The 27,853-nt window shown below is 35.7% G+C and overlaps 3 long non-coding RNA genes across 3 annotated transcripts; 2 read left to right on the top strand and 1 right to left on the bottom strand.

Moving 5' to 3' along the window:
- Positions 1-324: 324 nt before the first annotated feature.
- LOC311083836 lies at positions 325-1,588 on the top strand. Its single transcript, XR_014606371.1, has 3 exons — positions 325-413; positions 501-592; positions 667-1,588. It is a non-coding gene; the product is annotated as an uncharacterized lncRNA (long non-coding RNA).
- A 4,641-nt stretch (positions 1,589-6,229) lies between these two features.
- Positions 6,230-10,566, bottom strand: LOC311082869. The gene is made up of 3 exons (XR_014606165.1): positions 10,441-10,566; positions 9,542-9,669; positions 6,230-9,421 (listed from the first exon to the last, which is right to left on the bottom strand). It is a non-coding gene; the product is annotated as an uncharacterized lncRNA (long non-coding RNA).
- Positions 10,567-14,207: 3,641 nt separating this feature from the next.
- Positions 14,208-18,544, top strand: LOC311082868. The gene is made up of 3 exons (XR_014606164.1): positions 14,208-14,333; positions 15,105-15,232; positions 15,353-18,544. It is a non-coding gene; the product is annotated as an uncharacterized lncRNA (long non-coding RNA).
- Positions 18,545-27,853: the final 9,309 nt, after the last annotated feature.

Here is a 27,853-nt window from a genome sequence, read left to right as displayed (position 1 = left end):
GGAAGGAGTTAGATCTGGAGTGCAATGCAATGCAATGCAAAAAGTGCATAACCTATGTTATTTTTCAATGAACAACGTTAGATCGTTTGTGCAATGCAATGCAACATGTTATCTCTTTAACATGGGAAGGAGTTAGTTCTGGTGTGCAATGCAATGCAAAAGTTCTGGTGTGCAATGCAACATCACATGTTATCTCTTTAATGAACATGAGATTGAGTTAGTTCTTATGTGCAATGCAATGCAATACAATGTGTGGCAGGATGGGTTGTTACCCCTCCTAATTTTTTAATTTGAGGTTCGGCCAATGGGCTGGGACCATGGGTGTATAAGACCACGGGCTGCCAGTCGTAGGCGTGCGTCACCTACGCGCCCTGCTGCTTGTGCTGGAGGATCAAATGTAAACATTTGATGCGGTAAGGAAAACATGTATGATGACATTTGTGTAACGAGATTCCTGTGGGTTTTAATCGAGTGGGTACTAATCTGTATGCTTTATGTAGTCTAAAGTTCATCCGCGCTCTCTGCCGATGAGATCTGGCTCCATGCATCGCTAGGAATTCGGGATATTAATCCCAGTGCAGCATCTGTTATTGTGAGTATGTTTGCTCGAGCCGGAAGCCATAGGGAGAATGAATGGCAGTGTAACACTTTCTGTTTTGCTTATAGGCGCGGGACAAGAGCAATGGTGGCGTTCTGGTTAATTGTTATAAGCTCTGTGCCTCATCACAGAGATGCTGGTCGCTCCGACGCTCCGTGCTTCATCATAGAGTTGCTGTTCACTCCAATGTTCCGTGCTTCATCATAGAGTTGCTGTTCGCTTCGACGCTCCGTCTCACATCATAGTTGCTGTTCTGTTTCCATCGGATTCTGTTTCTATGAGACGCTCTCAACGATTTTTCACCTGTTTTCACGAGACTGAGATGTTCTTAACGGATTTTCATCTCTTTTGTGCTTCCTAAGCTGTGTCTAAGTCATATGTTTTGAGTTGTTTTTGTTTTCTTTATTTTTGTTTACTATTTTGATTTTAATGGTTGGGTATTTTTGAATTTGTATTTTGGTTTCAATTCATTTATTGTGATTATTGAATATTGGTTGTATCTAACCATTTTTTACAGTTGACCTATATTGCCAATTTATTTAATAATTTATTTAAATTGAGTATGTTTCCTTTTGTTATTTTTGATCTTAATTTGTGACGATCCGATTGGAACTGAGAAGTTGGTTCCTTCCCGGAACTGCATTGAGTACTTTGTTATTTTGTTTATGCATATCTCTACTCTCTTAACGTTTTTTTCTTTCTGGTTGTTGCCAGGACCTGGGCACCCGGGGGCAGACGAGTGACCTTTTGGTGGTGGCATCCTTCACTGTTTGTCGTGGTCTTCTCTGACCTTGGTCGCTGTGTGTGTGCTAGTGTGTGTGTGTGTGGGTACTGTGATTTGAGTGATTTCCATTAAGGGTGATATTCTGAGACTGCCCCCGTTGGTAAGCCTGGGTTCCTTTGCCACTAATGATTGAACTTACAATTGAGATGAGTGTGATTGCTGGTCAATGCCTCTTTTAATGATGACTGTTGCTTAAATAAAATACTTTTGTACGATTACTTATGTCTCTGACTCCAACGGTGATTGGGACCTGTGCGTGCCTTAGCTTAGAGATTATATTAAATTCTTGGGGTGAAATTCCCCAGGTGGCGTAGTCGGAAATTACATCAATTTGAGTCAAACCACGCCCACTTTGCCACAAATGCAAGAAGTGCATAACCTTTATGTTATTATTAGGGTTGGGAACCGAGAACCGGTTCTTATCCAGAACCGGTAGTGTTTTTGAAAAAATACCGGAACCGTGCGAAATTCCTAAGTTTCAGTTCCGAAAACGGTTCTGGTGCGCTGTTTTGGTGAAGTGCTGGGAGCTTATCCTTTAATAGCGACGTCTCACCTCATAAAAATAGTAATGAATAAAGCCCTGGCGCTCCTCAAATACGTTTTGCGTCAGATATCAACGGAGAGAGAGAGAGTAGACAGAGCTGCACGATTAATCTTTAAAAGATCTTGATTCAAACACCCACGCGATCTTATCCTAAATTACAAAAACCTCACCCCTGAACATTCAAATCTGTTTGCGCTGTCGTTGACCCAGAGAGAGCAGTTGTCAATATGAAACAGCTTTACAATCACACAGTATCGATATTTATGTTACAAATATTCAAATGATCACAGAAGTACTGAGATAAAAGTTTATAATTAGAGTATAAACACTGATGTCTACGACAACCAAAATAGAGTAAATCACCTTTTGAAAGTCGCTGCCTTCAAATAACGAGTGTATCGATTACAGCTGATGCTTCAAAACATTCATAAAGACGCATGAATGATTTTTTTGTGTTCAGAATTTTGAGTTCAGAATTTACAAAATGTAGCTATACAATGAGCGCATCATGAATGCCTTTTTTTCAAACCGTGTTTTTGTCTTATCCTGAATTACTACGTTAAGCCTGCAATAAGCGTTTATACTCGGACTGGCGGATCGCAGCCGCTGCAGAGTAGCCCAGTAGCCCAGTGCCTGCGTGACTCGTCATAGACATAAATAGAGAGAAGTAGCTCCGGCAACAATGTTCTTCCGCGAGACGCATGCAGTTCTGTTTATTAACTGCTAGAGCGCTGATTTATCCAGTAATGAAACAAGTCTTTATGAATCAATCATTCAAAACGTGTGTTGGGTCAAATATGTGTGTTCTACACACATCTTACATGGGTGTTGAAGCATATTCTACCCCTTCTGAGAGGGTATTCTCCACTGCTGGAGATACAATAAGCCAGAGGTCCCAAATTATTCTAGAGAATGCAGAATTTTTTTATTTTCCTTCAGAAAAAATTATATTTTTTGCAAAAATTGCTTAATAATATGAATTTGTTGACATTACCAGTCTATTAAACTCATTTGGGATTTTTCCCTTACTACTATTTTTTTATTAGTTGTTTTAATATTTTTTAATGAATGGGAACTGGAACCGGAATCGTTTGGTGGAACCGGAATCGGAACCGGAACCGGAAAATTTCTTACGATTCCCAACCCTAGTTATTATTCAGTGCACAACGTTGCATAGATTATTGCACAACAATTATTTTGTGCACAACGTTGCACAAAAAGTGCATAACCTATGTTATTTTTCAATGAACAACGATCTGGTGTGCAGTGCAATGCAAAAAGTACATAACCTAAGTTATTTTTCAATGCACAACGTTAGATCGTTTGTGCAATGCAATGAAAGATGTTATCTCTTTAATGAACATGAGAAGGAGTTAGTTATGGTGTGCAATGCAATGCGAAAAATGTATAACCTATATGTTATTCTTCAGTGCACAACGTTAGATCGTTTGTGCAATGCATTTCAACATCACATGTTATCTCTTTAATGAACATGGGAAGGAGTTAGTACTGGTGTGCAATGCAATTCGAGAAGTGCATAACCTATATGTTATTCTTCAGTGCACAACGTTAGATCGTCTGTGCAATGCAATGCAACATGTTATCTCTTTAATGAACATGGGAATGAGTTAGTTCTTGTGTGCAATGCATATATACACAGCTAGAGTCCATATTTGACCAATTGAACATTCTTTTGGCCAAAGAATCCTCAAAATGCTTTTTACTATTATAAACTCCTTATAGACTCCTTCTGATGTCAAATCAGCCTTAGAGGTCCATGTTTGACCCAAGAAACATATTTCTGGCCAAAGAGTCCTAAAATAATAAAACTATACATTCAGATTGGTATATTCGGATGTTATATCATCCTGAGAAAAGTCCATATTTGACACACTGAATTTTTTTCTGTCCAAGGAGTACTTGAAACTTGACCTTTCCATAAATACTCGTTGACTCTTTCTGATGTTACGTCAGCCATACAGAAGTCCATATTTGACCCAAGGAACATATTTCTGGCCAAAGAGTCCTCGATCTTGGGCTTTCTATACATACTCATAGACTCCTTCTGATGCTTCATAAGCCATATAGATGTCCATATATGACCTTTTGAACTTATTTCTGGTCAAAGTGTCCTGAACATTTTTCAAACTATATAAAGTTATAGACTCTTTCTGATGTCCTTCCTTCTATAATTCCATATTAGGCTGCATAGATTAGGCCAGCCGGAACCGGGAACACTTCCCATAAATCCTGATGTACTCGTTACATCATAAGAAGAATGGCGTCAGTAGTACTTATGCTATGGCACCTGTCAAAATGATTGATGACTTCCGGTCCCGCCCCCAGATAAGACATCTGGTCACCGCCCTTCCGGTTGACGGTTGGCCTTGTCCCGCCCTTTCTGGCGTGTATTGATATGGATATGGATTGTCCTATTGACCCTTCGATCATGTGTTTTGACAGGTTTATCTACCGGTGTTTTTCCGGCATATGTTGTTGTTATGGTTTGCCCTATTGTCCTAGCTAGTCGTAGATCATGTGGTTTTGACAGAAAGTTTGAAGACTGTGTCACACAAGCATTATCTCTTGTGCACACGAGTTGGGTGTATTTTCTGTGTTTGTGTACTGGTCATCTGTTTTTGACAGAAAGTTTGAATTTGTTGTCCGGTTCAGTTATGTGTTTGTGTGTATGTGTGTGTGTATGTCTGGGTATATGGCATCACAAGTGCTGTTAGGAAATGTGTCAGCATCTGATATGATCCCCTCCACATTCCTGAGGTAACAGCAAAAGTGAAAAAAAAAGAGAGTTGTCCCTAATCATGTTTTATATTTCACACAAATGATATACAATAATATCTTAGCAAAAATCTACTGAAACCATTTAATTCAGTTTTAGAGAAACAAAAGAATAAAATGAATAAGGATTTTACTAAATACTAAAGCCTATCACAAAAAAAAAAGAGTTGAAAACATACTGTTCTTTAAAAAGTATAAATGAAAAGATTATAAAATAATTTAACCAAGGTTGAAAAAACATACCGTTCGTTTAAAGTATAAATGAAAAGATTATAAAATAATATAACATAAATGTCAGTGTTTCTCTCTCTCTCCTGCTAGGTTTATTCAGCGATCAGAATGAGACAATAGGGCTAAATTTATTTCAAAGTTTAAATGATATCTTTATAAAATGTTGTTTTTATTTTATTTTATTTTTTTTAATTAAATTTAATACATTTATTAAAAGTCGTAATAATGTTTTTAAATTCAATACATTATTAAAAGTTGTAAAACAAAAACACTGTTTTTTCTGAATGCCTCTCCAGCCAGAGTAGTGTGTGTGTGTGTGTGTGTGTGTGTGTGTGCATCCTCTGACATGACCCCCTCCACATTCCTGAGGTAACAGTGAAAGTGAGAAAAAGAGAGTTACCCTAATCATGTTTTATATTTCACACAAATAATATGCAATAATATCTTACTAAAAATCTACTGAAACCATTTAATTCAGTTTTAGATAAACAAAAGAATAAAAAAAAATCATATTACATAAACATTCCGTTCTTTAGGCCTATAAGTGTATAAAATAAAATAGCCATCTTGCTAATTTAACTAAAGTTGAAAACCATTCAGTTCTTTATAAAAGTATATAATTAAATGCTTATAAAATAAATATCTTATTGATCCAATTGTTTTTGATAAACAAAAGAATAAAAATCATATTACATAAAAAACGGTATACATTAAAATGGTTATCTTGCTAATTTAACTAAAGTTGAAAAACATTCTGTTCTTTAAAAGTATATAAAAAAATAAAAAATAAAAATCTACTGAAATTTCAGTTTTAGATAAAAATAAAATTCATCTAAGTCTGCTGACTGAAGATTTCATGAAGCACCAGACAAATGGTATGTTTGTGTGTGTGTGTGTGTGTGTGTGTGTGTGTGTGTGTGTGTGTGTGTGTCTGTGACAGGTTCTGGTAAATTAGCGTGCCGTCATCTTTCTGAATTTATTTCAAAACATAATCGTAAAAGTTTAAATATGATCTTTTAAAATTAAAAGACTGTTTAAATAAAATCTTTAAAGTTTGAATACATTCATATCTTCTATTTATCTTTTAGAAGATTACTTTAATGATTTTGTTTAATGGTGACCTAAAGTATAATTGTTATTAAACAATGTCTGTTCAAAAACTTTAGATTGTAGAAAAACTGTACTTTTTAGTCGTTTTAAATCTCATTTATATGAAAAGATTCAATCAGCATTTTTTTTGTCCATGCGGGGTTTCAATTTTTATGGTGGGGGCTTTCCATAGCTATAATGAATTTTGTACCGTACACCTAAACACAGAAAACTACATTTGTACATTTTCAAAATGAAATAAACAAATAAATAAATCATTTAATATCATTTTGTGCACACACACGGTTCTAAAAAATAAACTAATCTCTATTTTAAATTAAATTATTATTATTAATAACATATGTTACTAAAATGTAAACAAAGTTTTAGCTAAATAAATATATAAACAAAAACACCTTACAGCCCCAGATCCTTCAGAGATAAACCACAGTGTGATCTGAAGCTTCAGGAAACAGGGTATCAGACCAGATGAGTCTCGGGGGACAATGTCACAGTAAATCTAGTCTGCTAACGCCTTTTACAGAATACATCCAGAGTTTATACTAAATTCATTTAAAAGCATAATCATACAAGTTTAAATAAGGTATTTTAAAATTAAAAGAAATCTTTAAAGTTTTATTAAAATCATATCTTCTATTTATTTTCTTAGAAGATTACTGTAATGATTTTGTTTAACGGTAACCTAAAGTAGAATTTTTACTAAACAGCGTTTAGTTGTTGATTGTTGAAAAACTGTGCTTGGTCATCTTAGATCTTTTGTCCATACAACATGTTGTCAAAGTTTGTCACAATGTTTTGTTGTTGTGTTGTTTTTAAGAAATCCGAGGACTCCACATTGCTCTTATTTAGACTAAGTTGTATCATCTGCAAAATCACTGACCCGGCATAAGTAAAGTTGGTCTTGAGCGAATATTTAATTTTATCAGTCATAATTCAAAGTATAAGTATACGTTCGTATAAGATCATTTTAACTTGTATTCCCCGAACTATCCTTAATCAGTGTGGAATCACACAGGGTGAAACCCTTTACTGAGAATATACTATCGGTTATCTACTCAAAATATATGTAGAAGTGTAAAATCGGTGTTTAAAATCTGTCTGCTGGCCGCATGAATAGACTTTGGGGAGAGCTGATGATACAGGAAGCATGCCCTTTGACCTCCTCGATTGTGGAGGCTTTTTTTTTTTTTTTTTGTTAAAGACCCAACTACAAGTTAGTTCTCCCAAAAGAATTTCTCCCATCTAGTGGTTCTCCCATCTACTCGCTTTTTCAAATGCGTGTTGCAACTGCGGTAGCCTAATGTGTCAAAAGCTATGACAACATGGCTTCCAATAGCGCTTCATTGAGTTTAACGATACATGTTTTTGTACTGTTATGCCAGCTATATAATGATTTACACAACCAAGCAATGAAAAAAGCTTGTAATTTAGACCATACCTTTGACTTGCCTGTCGAGAAGAAATCAGGCAACTTCCCTTTCAAAGTCTTTCTCCTTCATTAGATCTTTCCACATGGGGAAAAGCTATCCTGATATTTATTTACATACCGATAAATTAAATGTTAGCTTTTAGGCGTTAACGATTCCTTCTCCCGTGGCTCGGCATAAGTATGATCCTACATTATAATGTACTGTGCAGTGCAACCTTTCAAATTTGCCGGGGCAGTATCATTGCCTCCCATATGGTCTAGCGGTTAGGATTCCTGGCTTTCATCCAGGCTGCCCGGGTTCGACTCCCGGTATGAGAAGACATTTTTTTTTTTTTTTTTTTACATTGTCAACAAAATTCAAGTTATTCAATAATCATTTTTAGTTATCCATAGTCTTAGAGGCCTACAAGTCTTAGAGGCCTACACGAACTGCAGAAACAAGCAGAAGATACGTAAAAACTCATAAATGCTGTTTCAGTAGGCTACTGAATCATTTTCACAAATACAATTATATAGAATTCAGAAAATTTCACTATGGAATATTTACTTTATCTATCATAATTTCAATTTAGTACATCATCATTTAAACTTTTCATCTCATAATTATGACGCATAGTCATAATTGTAATTTCAACTTTTTGTTATAATTATTACTTAATTCAGAATTACAATTTTTGTCAATTACACCTTTTTAATGTAATACTTAAAACGTTTTTAAGGCATAATTTGGTTGTTGACTATAGTAGTGTTGATGATGAAACGTGTTGAGTTAGGCTAGCGCTTTTTGCCCCTCTCTGGTATTATAGTGTTTCAAGATGGCGGAACGACACGGAAGCCTCCTTGGACTTACCCGCCCCGTGTAAATAAAGATAAGAAATGTTTCGCTTACGAGGATAAGTCAGATCATTGGCAGAGGTCATTTTACACCCATGAGGACATATTTTATGAATACAGACAATGATTTTAGCTAATAAAATAAAACATTTTCAACGAGCGAATCTACACATGAGAGGCCTTCAGAAGTCATAACTCCAGGGGTCAACGGCTTAGGCCCATTGGTTTCGGTATTTGTAAAAATCAAATACTGTATTACACTTTTCAAAGTTACAATAAAAAGACCTGTTGTGTTCTGACACAAGGCCATTAACTTGTTTTTATAAATGTATTTTGCTTATTTCTACAAATATCGACCTGAAAAATGAAAATCAGAAAAAACAGAAAAAACATTGTTTTAAAATACAACTAAACCATGATAATGTTTAGTTTAGATGTTGATGACTAAGCTTCTGGCATATAGTGCAACCACGCAACAAGAAATCTAATATTGGTGTAATCTTTGCGAGGTCTCACTCACGACACACAACTTTGTAAATAAAATAAAAAATATTATGGAAGTCATTGTACTGTAATTTAACCATATTTTATTTATTAATATTATGGCTTCATGTTGATTTAAAGTTTTTAATTGTTATTAACAAATACCTTTTAACATCCGGCACAAAATGAAAGAGATGTATTATTTGAAAAAAAAAAAAAAAAAAAATGGAATGTTCACAATCACTATGTGTCAAAAACAGTATGTGTGTAAATAGTTGTGCAAAGTTCCACACCCTATGGACTAACACATAAATAAATATATATAACATACACAAAACATTTCTTAACTAAGCAACTGTTTCTTAAATTATCAGACACTCACCGCACTGATGTTAACATCACCATATATTGTGTTTTCTACCATGATTGTAGTAACTATTGTCCCACCATTCTTCTGGGCAACTGTTAAGTTAAGCTGATTAGGGTTCTGAATTAATGGCTGTCCGAATGTTGTAGAAATATTACGCTGTCGTCGTTGTGGAAGGTTGTTAGGCTGTTGATTTGTCATGTTTCCAGAATGTGTTTGAACGCACAGCGTTTGAACGTCACCATCTGTTAAAAAATGAACAATTAAATACACAACCAAAAACCATGTAAACATTATAGTAAAGCTTATTGAAGATTGAGAAACATATTGACTACTAACAAAGTAAATTATACATCTTTTCCTACGTTTGATATTCTTTTTTCTGATTTTTTTCACTATGGACTTGATCCTTTTTAATGCTGTTTTCTCTCCATATTTATTCTGTAGTTCCTCTACTGTGTCTTCCAACCTCCCTGTTGTTGTTCTTCTCCTGCTGTGTTAACCAAAGACAAACAGTTAGAAGAATAAAATGTATGTACAATAGCAAAAATAAAAGTTGGTCATTAGTTGTTAGGGTTAGATACACCTGTAGACACATTCACACACCCGTTCGCCTGTTTTCATTTAGCATACACCAGAGTTCAAACATTCACTTTTTCAAAGGGTCGAATGATTACGCGGTCAAAATTTCTCTTTTTAACATGAGAGTTAAAAAATGTACACGAGTCACGACGCATTGCATTATGCACCTGACCTGCCGGCTGATGAAGTATTTATTACATCAAGAAAACATGAATACAACACACTGCACTTGGATGAATACATTTATTAGATTTATTTAATAATATTACCAGTTCCATATTATCTTTATATAAGACATATAAAGACATCTTAAAAATAAGACAAAAAATGATTTTATTTTTTAAATTTGACTGCATTCTTTACTTTTTGATTTATGAATTATAACAGACTGATGGGAAAAACATTATTTTGCAGTTACTTTTTTAAAATTTGTTTTATTATTCAACTATCTCTTTCTTTTTGTTAGATTTTTATTAGTTGTAATTTTATATATAAACATTTAACTTTTAAAATAAAGGTTTTACAACAACATCACCATCTTCCGCTATATTTTGGCCTCCATGCTCATCTATTTACAGTATATGATATTGGTGAAGGGGGCCAGCATGAATATATATTTTTAGGGGGCCCCCCGAATTCTCTACGGCCCCGTTCACATCGCATCGTAAGCGCATAATATCACCTGCTCAAGTACGTCTTGACGAGTTTCTTCTGTATTAAACAGCGAATCTTCTCAGTCAGATCGTCGCAAGATCTCAGGAATCCTCTCACACTGCTTGTGTTCACGAGCTCCATCGCTGCACTTTTGTGCGGCTGTGTGTGTGACTCTTAACAATTCAAACAGCAGCGCGGAGATGTGACGTCATGTGTCGAGCACATCTTTGCATTTCTTCTGAAACAACAATTTTTAACATCACTATCGCAACACTTATCGTATTGCCGGCTGGGATTGTAATGTTTTGTATGCCGTTTTCTTTACACTCACCCCGGATATCTGTTTCCTGCAGTTAGCTGTAATGTTAGTGAACTCTAGGTCTTCTCTTTGTTCATATACGACAGTATTCGCATGAATTGGCTTGATTTGATAAAATTATGTTTTAAACCATCATCTTCACTTGAGACATTTACATTATACCGTCCTAGTTTTTAAATAGCGCTAAAATGTATATTTTAACCCTTTATGCGGATATGCCGTACAAGGTTCTCTGTTCTCTGGTTCTGTGTTTTTAAAAATAAAGACAAGGATACCTCTTTCTATAAGCGACCCTTAAAATCTGTGCATACAACAAAACACGTGTAGGTGTACGATGATTTATCAACAAATTACTTTTGTTTGAAGAAAAACTTAAATCAGTTGGTGCTTGATAACTATTGAAGTTATGATGCGATATTTATCACGTTTTAATTTTAACTCAATACTCTATGAACTTTAACATCTTGTTGGTCAAATTAACTTAAAGCCTACGCATCCTAGCTACTTTCTAAATGTGTGTAACAGAACTTATGGTGAACAATTTAGCCATATGTTTTAAACGTGTAATGTTTAAACAAATTTTGTTACTGGACTGAGTGAAAATAATAAACTTCTCTTTTGTTTTTATGCATCAAGTTAAATGCAAATGATAGGAAAACTTTATGATAGGAAAGTACGGACGGCGCCTTTGACCAAGCCTCTACATATGGGGCACTTGCTCAGAGAAGGCGCACATTCTTTGCACACAACTAGGTGACCACAGGGGATGAAGACAATGTTCACTTCCTTATCCATGCAAACTTTGCATGTGCGCTCCTCTTGAAGTCTTTTTAACTGTTCCTCCATAGGCAAGTCTGAAAGATCTTGACTAGGGGATGCAGCTTCATTTGTCTCGACCGTCAGGCCACACTCAAATTCCATCTCTAAAGCAGGATTGTTCTCTTGTTCTCTCACAAATTCTATCGATTCGCTGTCTCGCAATCTTGCTTGAATCTGATGAACAAACTCTTGGCCCTTTTCTTGCAGCAGGTATTCACATCTTGGAAAACCACTTAGCATGTTCTACCCATGGATCATCACCAGACTCCCAACATCTGAGTCCACCATCGCAACAAAAGCACTTCACGTCATCATTACGACCAACATAGTAAAAACCAGCCTTTGCCAATTGTTCTGGTCGAACAATTATTCTTGAGGGCCAGTAGACAAATGTGAGCAACCTTTCTTCACACTGTTGCATTGCCGATACATTGGAAAGGTCGCCACCAGATAAAGGTACATTATCTACACGGTCATCTCGAACGAAGCGGCAGTGGGGGTAATGCCTCTGGTGTTCTGATACTGCACGATCTCCCGGTTCCCAGTTGCTAAGCTGGCCTCCACAACTGAAGCAAGCCACTCTGTCGCCCTGGCCAAGGTAGTAGAAACCACTTTTGGCAAGCTCGGCTGGAGTTACTGGTGCAAGAGGCCAATTCTGAAAGGTGTCAAGGCGTTCCTGTTCCCGACGCATGCCAGGATTGTGACAAGCCGGAGGTCGCTGGTGAGACATATCCATGTTTAAGTAAACTTCTCCATTTGGCCTGAAACGGGTGTCGCAGGGGCGGAAAGCTGTAGCATGGCTACGCGGGGAAAAGGCACTTTTGATGAAGACAAAAAAAAAAAAGGGGCCACAGGGCGTGTCCACTCAAGCCCTTCTCTCTGCTGGACATCCCATGCGACACCCGTTTCAGGCCAAATGGAGAAGTTTACTTAAACATGGATATGTCTCACCAGCGACCTCCGGCTTGTCACAATCCTGGCATGCGTCGGGAACAGGAACGCCTTGACACCTTTCAGAATTGGCCTCTTGCACCAGTAACTCCAGCCGAGCTTGCCAAAAGTGGTTTCTACTACCTTGGCCAGGGCGACAGAGTGGCTTGCTTCAGTTGTGGAGGCCAGCTTAGCAACTGGGAACCGGGAGATCGTGCAGTATCAGAACACCAGAGGCATTACCCCCACTGCCGCTTCGTTCGAGATGACCGTGTAGATAATGTACCTTTATCTGGTGGCGACCTTTCCAATGTATCGGCAATGCAACAGTGTGAAGAAAGGTTGCTCACATTTGTCTACTGGCCCTCAAGAATAATTGTTCGACCAGAACAATTGGCAAAGGCTGGTTTTTACTATGTTGGTCGTAATGATGACGTGAAGTGCTTTTGTTGCGATGGTGGACTCAGATGTTGGGAGTCTGGTGATGATCCATGGGTAGAACATGCTAAGTGGTTTTCCAAGATGTGAATACCTGCTGCAAGAAAAGGGCCAAGAGTTTGTTCATCAGATTCAAGCAAGATTGCGAGACAGCGAATCGATAGAATTTGTGAGAGAACAAGAGAACAATCCTGCTTTAGAGATGGAATTTGAGTGTGGCCTGACGGTCGAGACAAATGAAGCTGCATCCCCTAGTCAAGATCTTTCAGACTTGCCTATGGAGGAACAGTTAAAAAGACTTCAAGAGGAGCGCACATGCAAAGTTTGCATGGATAAGGAAGTGAACATTGTCTTCATCCCCTGTGGTCACCTAGTTGTGTGCAAAGAATGTGCGCCTTCTCTGAGCAAGTGCCCCATATGTAGAGGCTTGGTCAAAGGCGCCGTCCGTACTTTCCTATCATAAAGTTTTCCTATCATTTGCATTTAACTTGATGCATAAAAACAAAAAGAGAAGTTTATTATTTTCACTCAGTCCAGTAACAAAATTTGTTTAAACATTACACGTTTAAAACATATGGCTAAATTGTTCACCATAAGTTCTGTTACACACATTTAGAAAGTAGCTAGGATGCGTAGGCTTTAAGTTAATTTGACCAACAAGATGTTAAAGTTCATAGAGTATTGAGTTAAAATTAAAACGTGATAAATATCGCATCATAACTTCAATAGTTATCAAGCACCAACTGATTTAAGTTTTTCTTCAAACAAAAGTAATTTGTTGATAAATCATCGTACACCTACACGTGTTTTGTTGTATGCACAGATTTTAAGGGTCGCTTATAGAAAGAGGTATCCTTGTCTTTATTTTTAAAAACACAGAACCAGAGAACAGAGAACCTTGTACGGCATATCCGCATAAAGGGTTAAAATATACATTTTAGCGCTATTTAAAAACTAGGACGGTATAATGTAAATGTCTCAAGTGAAGATGATGGTTTAAAACATAATTTTATCAAATCAAGCCAATTCATGCGAATACTGTCGTATATGAACAAAGAGAAGACCTAGAGTTCACTAACATTACAGCTAACTGCAGGAAACAGATATCCGGGGTGAGTGTAAAGAAAACGGCATACAAAACATTACAATCCCAGCCGGCAATACGATAAGTGTTGCGATAGTGATGTTAAAAATTGTTGTTTCAGAAGAAATGCAAAGATGTGCTCGACACATGACGTCACATCTCCGCGCTGCTGTTTGAATTGTTAAGAGTCACACACACAGCCGCACAAAAGTGCAGCGATGGAGCTCGTGAACACAAGCAGTGTGAGAGGATTCCTGAGATCTTGCGACGATCTGACTGAGAAGATTCGCTGTTTAATACAGAAGAAACTCGTCAAGACGTACTTGAGCAGGTGATATTATGCGCTTACGATGCGATGTGAACGGGGCCGTAGAGAATTCGGGGGGCCCCCTAAAAATATATATTCATGCTGGCCCCCTTCACCAATATCATATACTGTAAATAGATGAGCATGGAGGCCAAAATATAGCGGAAGATGGTGATGTTGTTGTAAAACCTTTATTTTAAAAGTTAAATGTTTATATATAAAATTACAACTAATAAAAATCTAACAAAAAGAAAGAGATAGTTGAATAATAAAACAAATTTTAAAAAAGTAACTGCAAAATAATGTTTTTCCCATCAGTCTGTTATAATTCATAAATCAAAAAGTAAAGAATGCAGTCAAATTTAAAAAATAAAATCATTTTTTGTCTTATTTTTAAGATGTCTTTATATGTCTTATATAAAGATAATATGGAACTGGTAATATTATTAAATAAATCTAATAAATGTATTCATCCAAGTGCAGTGTGTTGTATTCATGTTTTCTTGATGTAATAAATACTTCATCAGCCGGCAGGTCAGGTGCATAATGCAATGCGTCGTGACTCGTGTACATTTTTTAACTCTCATGTTAAAAAGAGAAATTTTGACCGCGTAATCATTCGACCCTTTGAAAAAGTGAATGTTTGAACTCTGGTGTATGCTAAATGAAAACAGGCGAACGGGTGTGTGAATGTGTCTACAGGTGTATCTAACCCTAACAACTAATGACCAACTTTTATTTTTGCTATTGTACATACATTTTATTCTTCTAACTGTTTGTCTTTGGTTAACACAGCAGGAGAAGAACAACAACAGGGAGGTTGGAAGACACAGTAGAGGAACTACAGAATAAATATGGAGAGAAAACAGCATTAAAAAGGATCAAGTCCATAGTGAAAAAAATCAGAAAAAAGAATATCAAACGTAGGAAAAGATGTATAATTTACTTTGTTAGTAGTCAATATGTTTCTCAATCTTCAATAAGCTTTACTATAATGTTTACATGGTTTTTGGTTGTGTATTTAATTGTTCATTTTTTAACAGATGGTGACGTTCAAACGCTGTGCGTTCAAACACATTCTGGAAACATGACAAATCAACAGCCTAACAACCTTCCACAACGACGACAGCGTAATATTTCTACAACATTCGGACAGCCATTAATTCAGAACCCTAATCAGCTTAACTTAACAGTTGCCCAGAAGAATGGTGGGACAATAGTTACTACAATCATGGTAGAAAACACAATATATGGTGATGTTAACATCAGTGCGGTGAGTGTCTGATAATTTAAGAAACAGTTGCTTAGTTAAGAAATGTTTTGTGTATGTTATATATATTTATTTATGTGTTAGTCCATAGGGTGTGGAACTTTGCACAACTATTTACACACATACTGTTTTTGACACATAGTGATTGTGAACATTCCATTTTTTTTTTTTTTTTTTTTCAAATAATACATCTCTTTCATTTTGTGCCGGATGTTAAAAGGTATTTGTTAATAACAATTAAAAACTTTAAATCAACATGAAGCCATAATATTAATAAATAAAATATGGTTAAATTACAGTACAATGACTTCCATAATATTTTTTATTTTATTTACAAAGTTGTGTGTCGTGAGTGAGACCTCGCAAAGATTACACCAATATTAGATTTCTTGTTGCGTGGTTGCACTATATGCCAGAAGCTTAGTCATCAACATCTAAACTAAACATTATCATGGTTTAGTTGTATTTTAAAACAATGTTTTTTCTGTTTTTTCTGATTTTCATTTTTCAGGTCGATATTTGTAGAAATAAGCAAAATACATTTATAAAAACAAGTTAATGGCCTTGTGTCAGAACACAACAGGTCTTTTTATTGTAACTTTGAAAAGTGTAATACAGTATTTGATTTTTACAAATACCGAAACCAATGGGCCTAAGCCGTTGACCCCTGGAGTTATGACTTCTGAAGGCCTCTCATGTGTAGATTCGCTCGTTGAAAATGTTTTATTTTATTAGCTAAAATCATTGTCTGTATTCATAAAATATGTCCTCATGGGTGTAAAATGACCTCTGCCAATGATCTGACTTATCCTCGTAAGCGAAACATTTCTTATCTTTATTTACACGGGGCGGGTAAGTCCAAGGAGGCTTCCGTGTCGTTCCGCCATCTTGAAACACTATAATACCAGAGAGGGGCAAAAAGCGCTAGCCTAACTCAACACGTTTCATCATCAACACTACTATAGTCAACAACCAAATTATGCCTTAAAAACGTTTTAAGTATTACATTAAAAAGGTGTAATTGACAAAAATTGTAATTCTGAATTAAGTAATAATTATAACAAAAAGTTGAAATTACAATTATGACTATGCGTCATAATTATGAGATGAAAAGTTTAAATGATGATGTACTAAATTGAAATTATGATAGATAAAGTAAATATTCCATAGTGAAATTTTCTGAATTCTATATAATTGTATTTGTGAAAATGATTCAGTAGCCTACTGAAACAGCATTTATGAGTTTTTACGTATCTTCTGCTTGTTTCTGCAGTTCGTGTAGGCCTCTAAGACTTGTAGGCCTCTAAGACTATGGATAACTAAAAATGATTATTGAATAACTTGAATTTTGTTGACAATGTAAAAAAAAAAAAAAAAAAATGTCTTCTCATACCGGGAGTCGAACCCGGGCAGCCTGGATGAAAGCCAGGAATCCTAACCGCTAGACCATATGGGAGGCAATGATACTGCCCCGGCAAATTTGAAAGGTTGCACTGCACAGTACATTATAATGTAGGATCATACTTATGCCGAGCCACGGGAGAAGGAATCGTTAACGCCTAAAAGCTAACATTTAATTTATCGGTATGTAAATAAATATCAGGATAGCTTTTCCCCATGTGGAAAGATCTAATGAAGGAGAAAGACTTTGAAAGGGAAGTTGCCTGATTTCTTCTCGACAGGCAAGTCAAAGGTATGGTCTAAATTACAAGCTTTTTTCATTGCTTGGTTGTGTAAATCATTATATAGCTGGCATAACAGTACAAAAACATGTATCGTTAAACTCAATGAAGCGCTATTGGAAGCCATGTTGTCATAGCTTTTGACACATTAGGCTACCGCAGTTGCAACACGCATTTGAAAAAGCGAGTAGATGGGAGAACCACTAGATGGGAGAAATTCTTTTGGGAGAACTAACTTGTAGTTGGGTCTTTAACAAAAAAAAAAAAAAAAAGCCTCCACAATCGAGGAGGTCAAAGGGCATGCTTCCTGTATCATCAGCTCTCCCCAAAGTCTATTCATGCGGCCAGCAGACAGATTTTAAACACCGATTTTACACTTCTACATATATTTTGAGTAGATAACCGATAGTATATTCTCAGTAAAGGGTTTCACCCTGTGTGATTCCACACTGATTAAGGATAGTTCGGGGAATACAAGTTAAAATGATCTTATACGAACGTATACTTATACTTTGAATTATGACTGATAAAATTAAATATTCGCTCAAGACCAACTTTACTTATGCCGGGTCAGTGATTTTGCAGATGATACAACTTAGTCTAAATAAGAGCAATGTGGAGTCCTCGGATTTCTTAAAAACAACACAACAACAAAACATTGTGACAAACTTTGACAACATGTTGTATGGACAAAAGATCTAAGATGACCAAGCACAGTTTTTCAACAATCAACAACTAAACGCTGTTTAGTAAAAATTCTACTTTAGGTTACCGTTAAACAAAATCATTACAGTAATCTTCTAAGAAAATAAATAGAAGATATGATTTTAATAAAACTTTAAAGATTTCTTTTAATTTTAAAATACCTTATTTAAACTTGTATGATTATGCTTTTAAATGAATTTAGTATAAACTCTGGATGTATTCTGTAAAAGGCGTTAGCAGACTAGATTTACTGTGACATTGTCCCCCGAGACTCATCTGGTCTGATACCCTGTTTCCTGAAGCTTCAGATCACACTGTGGTTTATCTCTGAAGGATCTGGGGCTGTAAGGTGTTTTTGTTTATATATTTATTTAGCTAAAACTTTGTTTACATTTTAGTAACATATGTTATTAATAATAATAATTTAATTTAAAATAGAGATTAGTTTATTTTTTAGAACCGTGTGTGTGCACAAAATGATATTAAATGATTTATTTATTTGTTTATTTCATTTTGAAAATGTACAAATGTAGTTTTCTGTGTTTAGGTGTACGGTACAAAATTCATTATAGCTATGGAAAGCCCCCACCATAAAAATTGAAACCCCGCATGGACAAAAAAAATGCTGATTGAATCTTTTCATATAAATGAGATTTAAAACGACTAAAAAGTACAGTTTTTCTACAATCTAAAGTTTTTGAACAGACATTGTTTAATAACAATTATACTTTAGGTCACCATTAAACAAAATCATTAAAGTAATCTTCTAAAAGATAAATAGAAGATATGAATGTATTCAAACTTTAAAGATTTTATTTAAACAGTCTTTTAATTTTAAAAGATCATATTTAAACTTTTACGATTATGTTTTGAAATAAATTCAGAAAGATGACGGCACGCTAATTTACCAGAACCTGTCACAGACACACACACACACACACACACACACACACACACACACACACAAACATACCATTTGTCTGGTGCTTCATGAAATCTTCAGTCAGCAGACTTAGATGAATTTTATTTTTATCTAAAACTGAAATTTCAGTAGATTTTTATTTTTTATTTTTTTATATACTTTTAAAGAACAGAATGTTTTTCAACTTTAGTTAAATTAGCAAGATAACCATTTTAATGTATACCGTTTTTTATGTAATATGATTTTTATTCTTTTGTTTATCAAAAACAATTGGATCAATAAGATATTTATTTTATAAGCATTTAATTATATACTTTTATAAAGAACTGAATGGTTTTCAACTTTAGTTAAATTAGCAAGATGGCTATTTTATTTTATACACTTATAGGCCTAAAGAACGGAATGTTTATGTAATATGATTTTTTTTTATTCTTTTGTTTATCTAAAACTGAATTAAATGGTTTCAGTAGATTTTTAGTAAGATATTATTGCATATTATTTGTGTGAAATATAAAACATGATTAGGGTAACTCTCTTTTTCTCACTTTCACTGTTACCTCAGGAATGTGGAGGGGGTCATGTCAGAGGATGCACACACACACACACACACACACACACACACTACTCTGGCTGGAGAGGCATTCAGAAAAAACAGTGTTTTTGTTTTACAACTTTTAATAATGTATTGAATTTAAAAACATTATTACGACTTTTAATAAATGTATTAAATTTAATTAAAAAAAATAAAATAAAATAAAAACAACATTTTATAAAGATATCATTTAAACTTTGAAATAAATTTAGCCCTATTGTCTCATTCTGATCGCTGAATAAACCTAGCAGGAGAGAGAGAGAAACACTGACATTTATGTTATATTATTTTATAATCTTTTCATTTATACTTTAAACGAACGGTATGTTTTTTCAACCTTGGTTAAATTATTTTATAATCTTTTCATTTATACTTTTTAAAGAACAGTATGTTTTCAACTCTTTTTTTTTTTGTGATAGGCTTTAGTATTTAGTAAAATCCTTATTCATTTTATTCTTTTGTTTCTCTAAAACTGAATTAAATGGTTTCAGTAGATTTTTGCTAAGATATTATTGTATATCATTTGTGTGAAATATAAAACATGATTAGGGACAACTCTCTTTTTTTTTCACTTTTGCTGTTACCTCAGGAATGTGGAGGGGATCATATCAGATGCTGACACATTTCCTAACAGCACTTGTGATGCCATATACCCAGACATACACACACACATACACACAAACACATAACTGAACCGGACAACAAATTCAAACTTTCTGTCAAAAACAGATGACCAGTACACAAACACAGAAAATACACCCAACTCGTGTGCACAAGAGATAATGCTTGTGTGACACAGTCTTCAAACTTTCTGTCAAAACCACATGATCTACGACTAGCTAGGACAATAGGGCAAACCATAACAACAACATATGCCGGAAAAACACCGGTAGATAAACCTGTCAAAACACATGATCGAAGGGTCAATAGGACAATCCATATCCATATCAATACACGCCAGAAAGGGCGGGACAAGGCCAACCGTCAACCGGAAGGGCGGTGACCAGATGTCTTATCTGGGGGCGGGACCGGAAGTCATCAATCATTTTGACAGGTGCCATAGCATAAGTACTACTGGCGTCTACGTTAATATTAGTCTCTCTGCTTATACCGAGGTTTACCGCAGTCCGCCAGATCCAGGCCGTATCCAGATCAGATGAAGGACCTACGCCTGGACGCGACAACAACGCAGTACTGAAGTGTCAACTAGTCTCTCCGTTTTCTGAAGTGAGGTGGACTCCGGCCGTATCCAGACTAGATGGTGGATCTGCACCTGGACCCAACCATGATGCATCCCTGAAGTGTCGGCTTCATCGACACAACCAATCTGACTTCTGCCCTGTAACGCTGCCTGGATCATAATCATACACTGTTCGCTCGTTGGCCAGAGGCAAACTGGCCCCCGACTGAGCCTGGGTTCTCCCAAGGTTTTTTTCTCCATTCTGTCACCTGATGGAGTTTTGGTTCCTTGCCACTGTTTCCTTGGCTTTGGCTTGCTTAGTTGGAGACATTTAATATTCAACGATATTATTGATCTGCCTAATTAGGGTGGACAATGATGCAATTTTCTTCTAGAAACAAACTTTGTTGTATTATTTTCATTTTATCAATGTGAAGCTGCTTTGATACAATCTGTTTTGTAAAAAGCGCTATATAAATAAAGGTGACTTGACTTGACTTGACTCCTTCTAATGCTACATAAGCCATATCTGACCCTTTGAACTTATTTCTGGTCAAAGTGTCCTCAAAAGGTTTTAAACTATATAAAGTCATAGACTCCTTCTGATGATAAATCAGCTATACAGAGGTCCAATTTTGACCTACTGAACATATTTCTGGCCAAAGAGTTCTTGAACATTATCTTGCTGTACTACAGATTGACTTTTTGTGATGTTATATCAGCTAGACTGTAGTCCATATTTGACCAATTGAACATATTTTTGGCCAAAGAATACTCTAAATGTTTTTACTATAATAAACTTATGGACTCCTTCTGTCAAATCATCCTTACAGAAGTCCATATTTGACCCAAGGAACATATTTCTGGCCAAAGAGTCCTCGATCTTGGGCTTTCTATACATACTCATAGACTCCTTCTGATGCTTCATAAGCCATGTAGATGTCCATATATGACCTTTTGAACTTATTTCTGGTCAAAGTGTCCTGAACTTTTTTCAAACTATATAAAGTTATCGACTCCTTCTGATGTCAAATCAGCCTTATTTGACCCAAGGAATATATTTATGGCCAAAGAGTCCTCGATCTTGGGCTTTCTATACATACTCATAGACTCCTTCTGATGCTTCATAAGCCATATAGATGTCCATATATGACCTTTTGAACTTATTTCTGGTCAAAGTGTCCTGAACTTTTTTCAAACTATATAAAGTTATTGACTCCTTCTGATGTCAAATCAGCCTTATTGGACCCAAGGAATATATTTATTGGCCAAAGAGTCCTCGATCTTGGACTTTCTATACATACTCATAGACTCCTTCTGATGCTTCATAAGCCATAAAAGGTGTCCATATCTGAACTTTTGAACTTATTTCTGGTCAAAGTGTCCTGAACATTTTTCAAACTATATAAAGTTATAGACTCCTTCTGATGTCAAATCAGCCTTATTTGACCCAAGGAATATATTTATGGCCAAAGAGTCCTCGATCTTGGACTTTCTATACATACTCATAGACTCCTTCTAATGCTACATAAGTCATATCTGACCCTTTGAACTTATTTCTGGTCAAAGTGTCCTCAAAAGATTTTAAACTATATAAAGTCATAGACTCCTTCTGATGATAAATCAGCTATACAGAGGTCCAATTTTGACCTACTGAACATATTTCTGGCCAAAGAGTTCTTGAACATTATCTTGCTATACTACAGATTGACTTTTTGTGATGTTATATCAGCTAGACTGTAGTCCATATTTGACCAATTGAGCATATTTTTGGCCAAAGAATACTCAAAATGTTTTTACCATAATAAACTTATGGACTCCTTCTGTCAAATCAGCCTTACAGAAGTCCATATTTGACCCAAGGAACATATTTCTGGCCAAAGAGTCCTCGATCTTGGACTTTCTATACATACTCATAGACTCCTTCTAATGCTACATGAGCCATGTAGATATCCATATCTGACCTTTTGAACTTATTTCTTATCAAAGTGTCCTCAAAAGTTTTTAACGATATAAAGTTATAGACTCTTTCTAATGATAAATCAGCTATTCAGAGGTCCGCTTTTGACCTACTGAACATATTTCTGGCCAAAGAGTCCTAAAAGATTAAACCTATACATTCAGATTTATATCTTCGGATGTTATATCAGCCTGACAAAAGTCCATATTTGGACATACTGAATTTTTTTCTGACCAAGGAGTACTCGAAACTTGACCTTTCCATATATACTCGTTGACTCTTTCTGATGTTACGTCAGCCATACAGAAGTCCATATTTGACCCAAGGAACATATTTCTGGCCAAAGAGTCCTCGATCTTGGGCTTTCTATACATACTCATAGACTCCTTCTGATGCTTCATAAGCCATGTAGATATCCATATCTGACCTTTTGAACTTATTTCTGGTCAAAGGGTCCTCAAAAGTTTTTAACGATATAAAGTTATAGACTCTTTCTAATCAAAAAATCAGCTATTCAGAGGTCCGCTTTTGACCTACTGAACATATTTCTGGCCAAATAGTCCTAAAAGATTAAACCTATACATTCAGATTGATATATTCGGATGTTATATCATCCTGAGAACAGTCCATATTTGACACACTGAATTTTTTTCTGTCCAAGGAGTACTTGAAACTTGACCTTTCCATAAATACTCGTTGACTCTTTCTGATGTTACGTCAGCCATACAGAAGTCCATATTTGACCCAAGGAACATATTTCTGGCCAAAGAGTCCTCGATCTTGGGCTTTCTATACATACTCATAGACTCTTTCTGATGCTTCATAAGCCATATAGAAGTCCATATATGACCTTTTGAACTTATTTCTGGTCAAAGTGTCCTGAACATTTTTCAAACTATATAAAGTTATAGACTCCTTCTGATGTCAAATCAGCCTTATTTGACCCAAGGAATATATTTATGGCCAAAGAGTCCTCAATCTTGGACTTTCTATACATACTCATAGACTCCTTCTGATGCTTCATAAGCCATAAAGGTGTCCATATCTGAACTTTTGAACTTATTTCTGGTCAAAGTGTCCTGAACATTTTTCAAACTATATAAAGTTATAGACTCCTTCTGATGTCAAATCAGCCTTATTTGACCCAAGGAATATATTTATGGCCAAAGAGTCCTCGATCTTGGACTTTCTATACATACTCATAGACTCCTTCTAATGCTACATGAGCCATGTAGATATCCATATCTGATCTTTTGAACTTATTTCCAGTCAAGGGGTCCTCAAAAGTTTTTAAACGATATAAAGTTATAGACTCTTTCTGATGATAAATCAGCTATTCAGAGGTCCCCTTTTGACCTACTGAACATATTTCTGGCCAAAGAGTCCTAAAGAATAAAACTATACATTCAGATTGATATATTCGGATGTTATATCATCCTGAGAAAAGTCCATATTTGACACACTGAATTTTTTTCTGTCCAAGGAGTACTTGAAACTTGACCTTTCCATAAATACTCGTTGACTCTTTCTGATGTTACGTCAGCAATACAGAAGTCCATATTTGACCCAAGGAACATATTTCTGGCCAAAGAGTCCTCGATCTTGGGCTTTCTATACATACTCATAGACTCCTTCTGATGCTTCATAAGCCATATAGATGTCCATATATGACCTTTTGAACTTATTTCTGGTCAAAGTGTCCTGAACTTTTTTCAAACTATATAAAGTCATCGACTCCTTCTGATGTCAAATCAGCCTTATTGGACCCAAGGAATATATTTATTGGCCAAAGAGTCCTCGATCTTGGACTTTCTATACATACTCATAGACTCCTTCTAATGCTACATATGCCATATCTGACCCTTTGAACTTATTTCTGGTCAAAGTGTCCTCAAAAGTTTTTAAACTATATAAAGTTATAGACTCCTTCTGATGATAAATCAGCTATACAGAGGTCCAATTTTGACCTACTGAACATATTTCTGGCCAAAGAGTTCTTGAACATTATCTTGCTATACTACAGATTGACTTTTTGTGATGTTATATCAGCTAGACTGTAGTCCATATTTGACCAATTGAACATATTTTTGGCCAAAGAATACTCAAAATGTTTTTACTATAATAAACTTATGGACTCCTTCTTTCAAATCAGCCTTACAGAAGTCCATATTTGACCCAAGGAACATATTTCTGGCCAAAGAGTCCTCGATCTTGGGCTTTCTATACATACTCATAGACTCCTTCTGATGCTTCATAAGTCATAAAGATGTCCATGTCTGACCTTTTGAACTTATTTCTGGTCAAAGGGTCCTCAAAAGTTTTTAACGATATAAAGTTATAGACTCTTTCTAATCAAAAAATCAGCTATTCAGAGGTCCGCTTTTGACCTACTGAACATATTTCTGGCCAAATAGTCCTAAAAGATTAAACCTATACATTCAGATTGATATATTCGGATGTTATATCATCCTGAGAACAGTCCATATTTGACACACTGAATTTTTTTCTGTCCAAGGAGTACTTGAAACTTGACCTTTCCATAAATACTCGTTGACTCTTTCTGATGTTACGTCAGCCATACAGAAGTCCATATTTGACCCAAGGAACATATTTCTGGCCAAAGAGTCCTCGATCTTGGGCTTTCTATACATACTCATAGACTCTTTCTGATGCTTCATAAGCCATATAGATGTCCATATATGACCTTTTGAACTTATTTCTGGTCAAAGTGTCCTGAACATTTTTCAAACTATATAAAGTTATAGACTCCTTCTGATGTCAAATCAGCCTTATTTGACCCAAGGAATATATTTATGGCCAAAGAGTCCTCAATCTTGGACTTTCTATACATACTCATAGACTCCTTCTGATGCTTCATAAGCCATAAAGGTGTCCATATCTGAACTTTTGAACTTATTTCTGGTCAAAGTGTCCTGAACATTTTTCAAACTATATAAAGTTATAGACTCCTTCTGATGTCAAATCAGCCTTATTTGACCCAAGGAATATATTTATGGCCAAAGAGTCCTCGATCTTGGACTTTCTATACATACTCATAGACTCCTTCTAATGCTACATAAGCCATATCTGACCCTTTGAACTTATTTCTGGTCAAAGTGTCCTCAAAAGGTTTTAAACTATATAAAGTCATAGACTCCTTCTGATGATAAATCAGCTACACAGAGGTCCAATTTTGACCTACTGAACATATTTTTGGCCAAAGAGTTCTTGAACATTATCTTGCTATACTACAGATTGACTTTTTCTGATGTTATATCAGCTAGACTGTAGTCCATATTTGACCAATTAAACATATTTTTGGCCAAAGAATACTCGATCTTGGACTTTCTATACATACTCATAGACTCCTTCTGATGCTTCATAAGCCATGTAGATGTCCATATATGACCTTTTGAACTTATTTCTGGTCAAAGTGTCCTGAACATTTTTCAAACTATATAAAGTTATAGACTCCTTCTGATGTCAAATCAGCCTTATTTGACCCAAGGAATATATTTATGGCCAAAGAGTCCTCGATCTTGGACTTTCTATACATACTCATAGACTCCTTCTAATGCTACATGAGCCATGTAGATATCCATATCTGACCTTTTGAACTTATTTCCAGTCAAAGGGTCCTCAAAAGTTTTTAAACAATATAAAGTTATAGACTCTTTCTGATGATAAATCAGCTATTCACAGAGGTCCCCTTTTGACCTACTGAACATATTTCTGGCCAAAAGAATAAAACTATACATTCAGATTGATATGTTCGGATGTTATATCATCCTGAGAAAAGTCCATATTTGACACACTGAATTTTTTCTGTCCAAGGAGTACTTGAAACTTGACCTTTCCATAAATACTCGTTGACTCTATCTGATGTTACGTCAGCCATACAGAAGTATATATTTGACCCAAGGAACATATTTCTGGCCAAAGAGTCCTCGATCTTGGGCTTTCTATACATACTCATAGACTCTTTCTGATGCTTCATAAGCCATATAGATGTCCATATATGACCTTTTGAACTTATTTCTGGTCAACGTGTCCTGAACATTTTTCAAACTATATAAAGTTATAGACTCCTTCTGATGTCAAATCAGCCTTATTTGACCCAAGGACTGGGTCCACATATTTATGGCCAAAAGTCCTCGATCTTGGACTTTCTATACATACTCATAGACTCCTTCTGATGCTTCATAAGCCATATAGATGTCCATATCTGAACTTTTGAACTTATTTCTGGTCAAAGTGTCCTGAACATTTTTCAAACTATATAAAGTTATAGACTCCTTCTGATGTCAGATCAGCCTTATTTGTTGACCCAAGGAATATATTTATGGCCAAAGAGTCCTCGATCTTGGACTTTCTATACATACTCATAGACTCCTTCTAATGCTACATAAGCCATATCTGACCCTTTGAACTTATTTCTGGTCAAAGTGTCCCCAAAAGGTTACTATATAAAAACTATATAAAGTTATAGACTACTTCTGATGATAAATCAGCTATACAGAGGTCCAATTTTGACCTACTGAACATATTTCTGGCCAAAGAGTTCTTTAAAGAGCATCTTGCAGGTTAGAAGACCCAACAAGTCAATGTATAGAAAAATAATGTAGGAACTAGATTTTCTTTAAAAAAAAATTATAAATGTGCTACAGTGGCTTCTGGAGTCGTTTTTGTGAGAAAATTTTACTTCCGCATCTGAAAATGGGCGTGACGGGCGTGACGTAGCACGAGGGAGAGCGGTCGATTCAAACAACAGGGAAAAGTGGATCGCAATGACATTTCGGACGCTGAGGAAATTGTTGACGGACCACAGCCATACAATTATGAGCCTGCTAGGCTGCCAAGAGAGCAGGGACAGGCCAGGATTAATGTTAGACAGAACATATTGGAACTTACAATAACAGTTTGTCATGCTCATTAATATCCGCAGTTAGTGTTACTACAGTAAAGACATGGTGAATGTTGCTGATCTGTGGACACTGGATAGTTTGTTCATTCATTGCATGTTCATGTTTATTCCTGGTTTCCACGTCAGCGCTGTTTGATCCGTTGATAACGTAGAAATGTGAATATTTCTCACTAGATCTTGCAGCGATGTTATTACTAATGTGGCGAATTCAAATGCTTTATTTACTGGATCTCGCAGTTACAGTGTTGCTTGATCAGGCTCGCGCTGCACTGGTCCAAACTGATAAACGGTCCACACAAACACAATAAC

Source organism: Abramis brama (assembly GCF_963993115.1).
Source record: "Abramis brama genome assembly, chromosome: 5".
In the NCBI taxonomy this organism is placed as follows: Eukaryota; Metazoa; Chordata; class Actinopteri; order Cypriniformes; family Leuciscidae; genus Abramis; species Abramis brama.
Note: the sequence above shows the minus strand (reverse complement) of the source record. Positions and strands in the feature narration are given on the sequence as shown.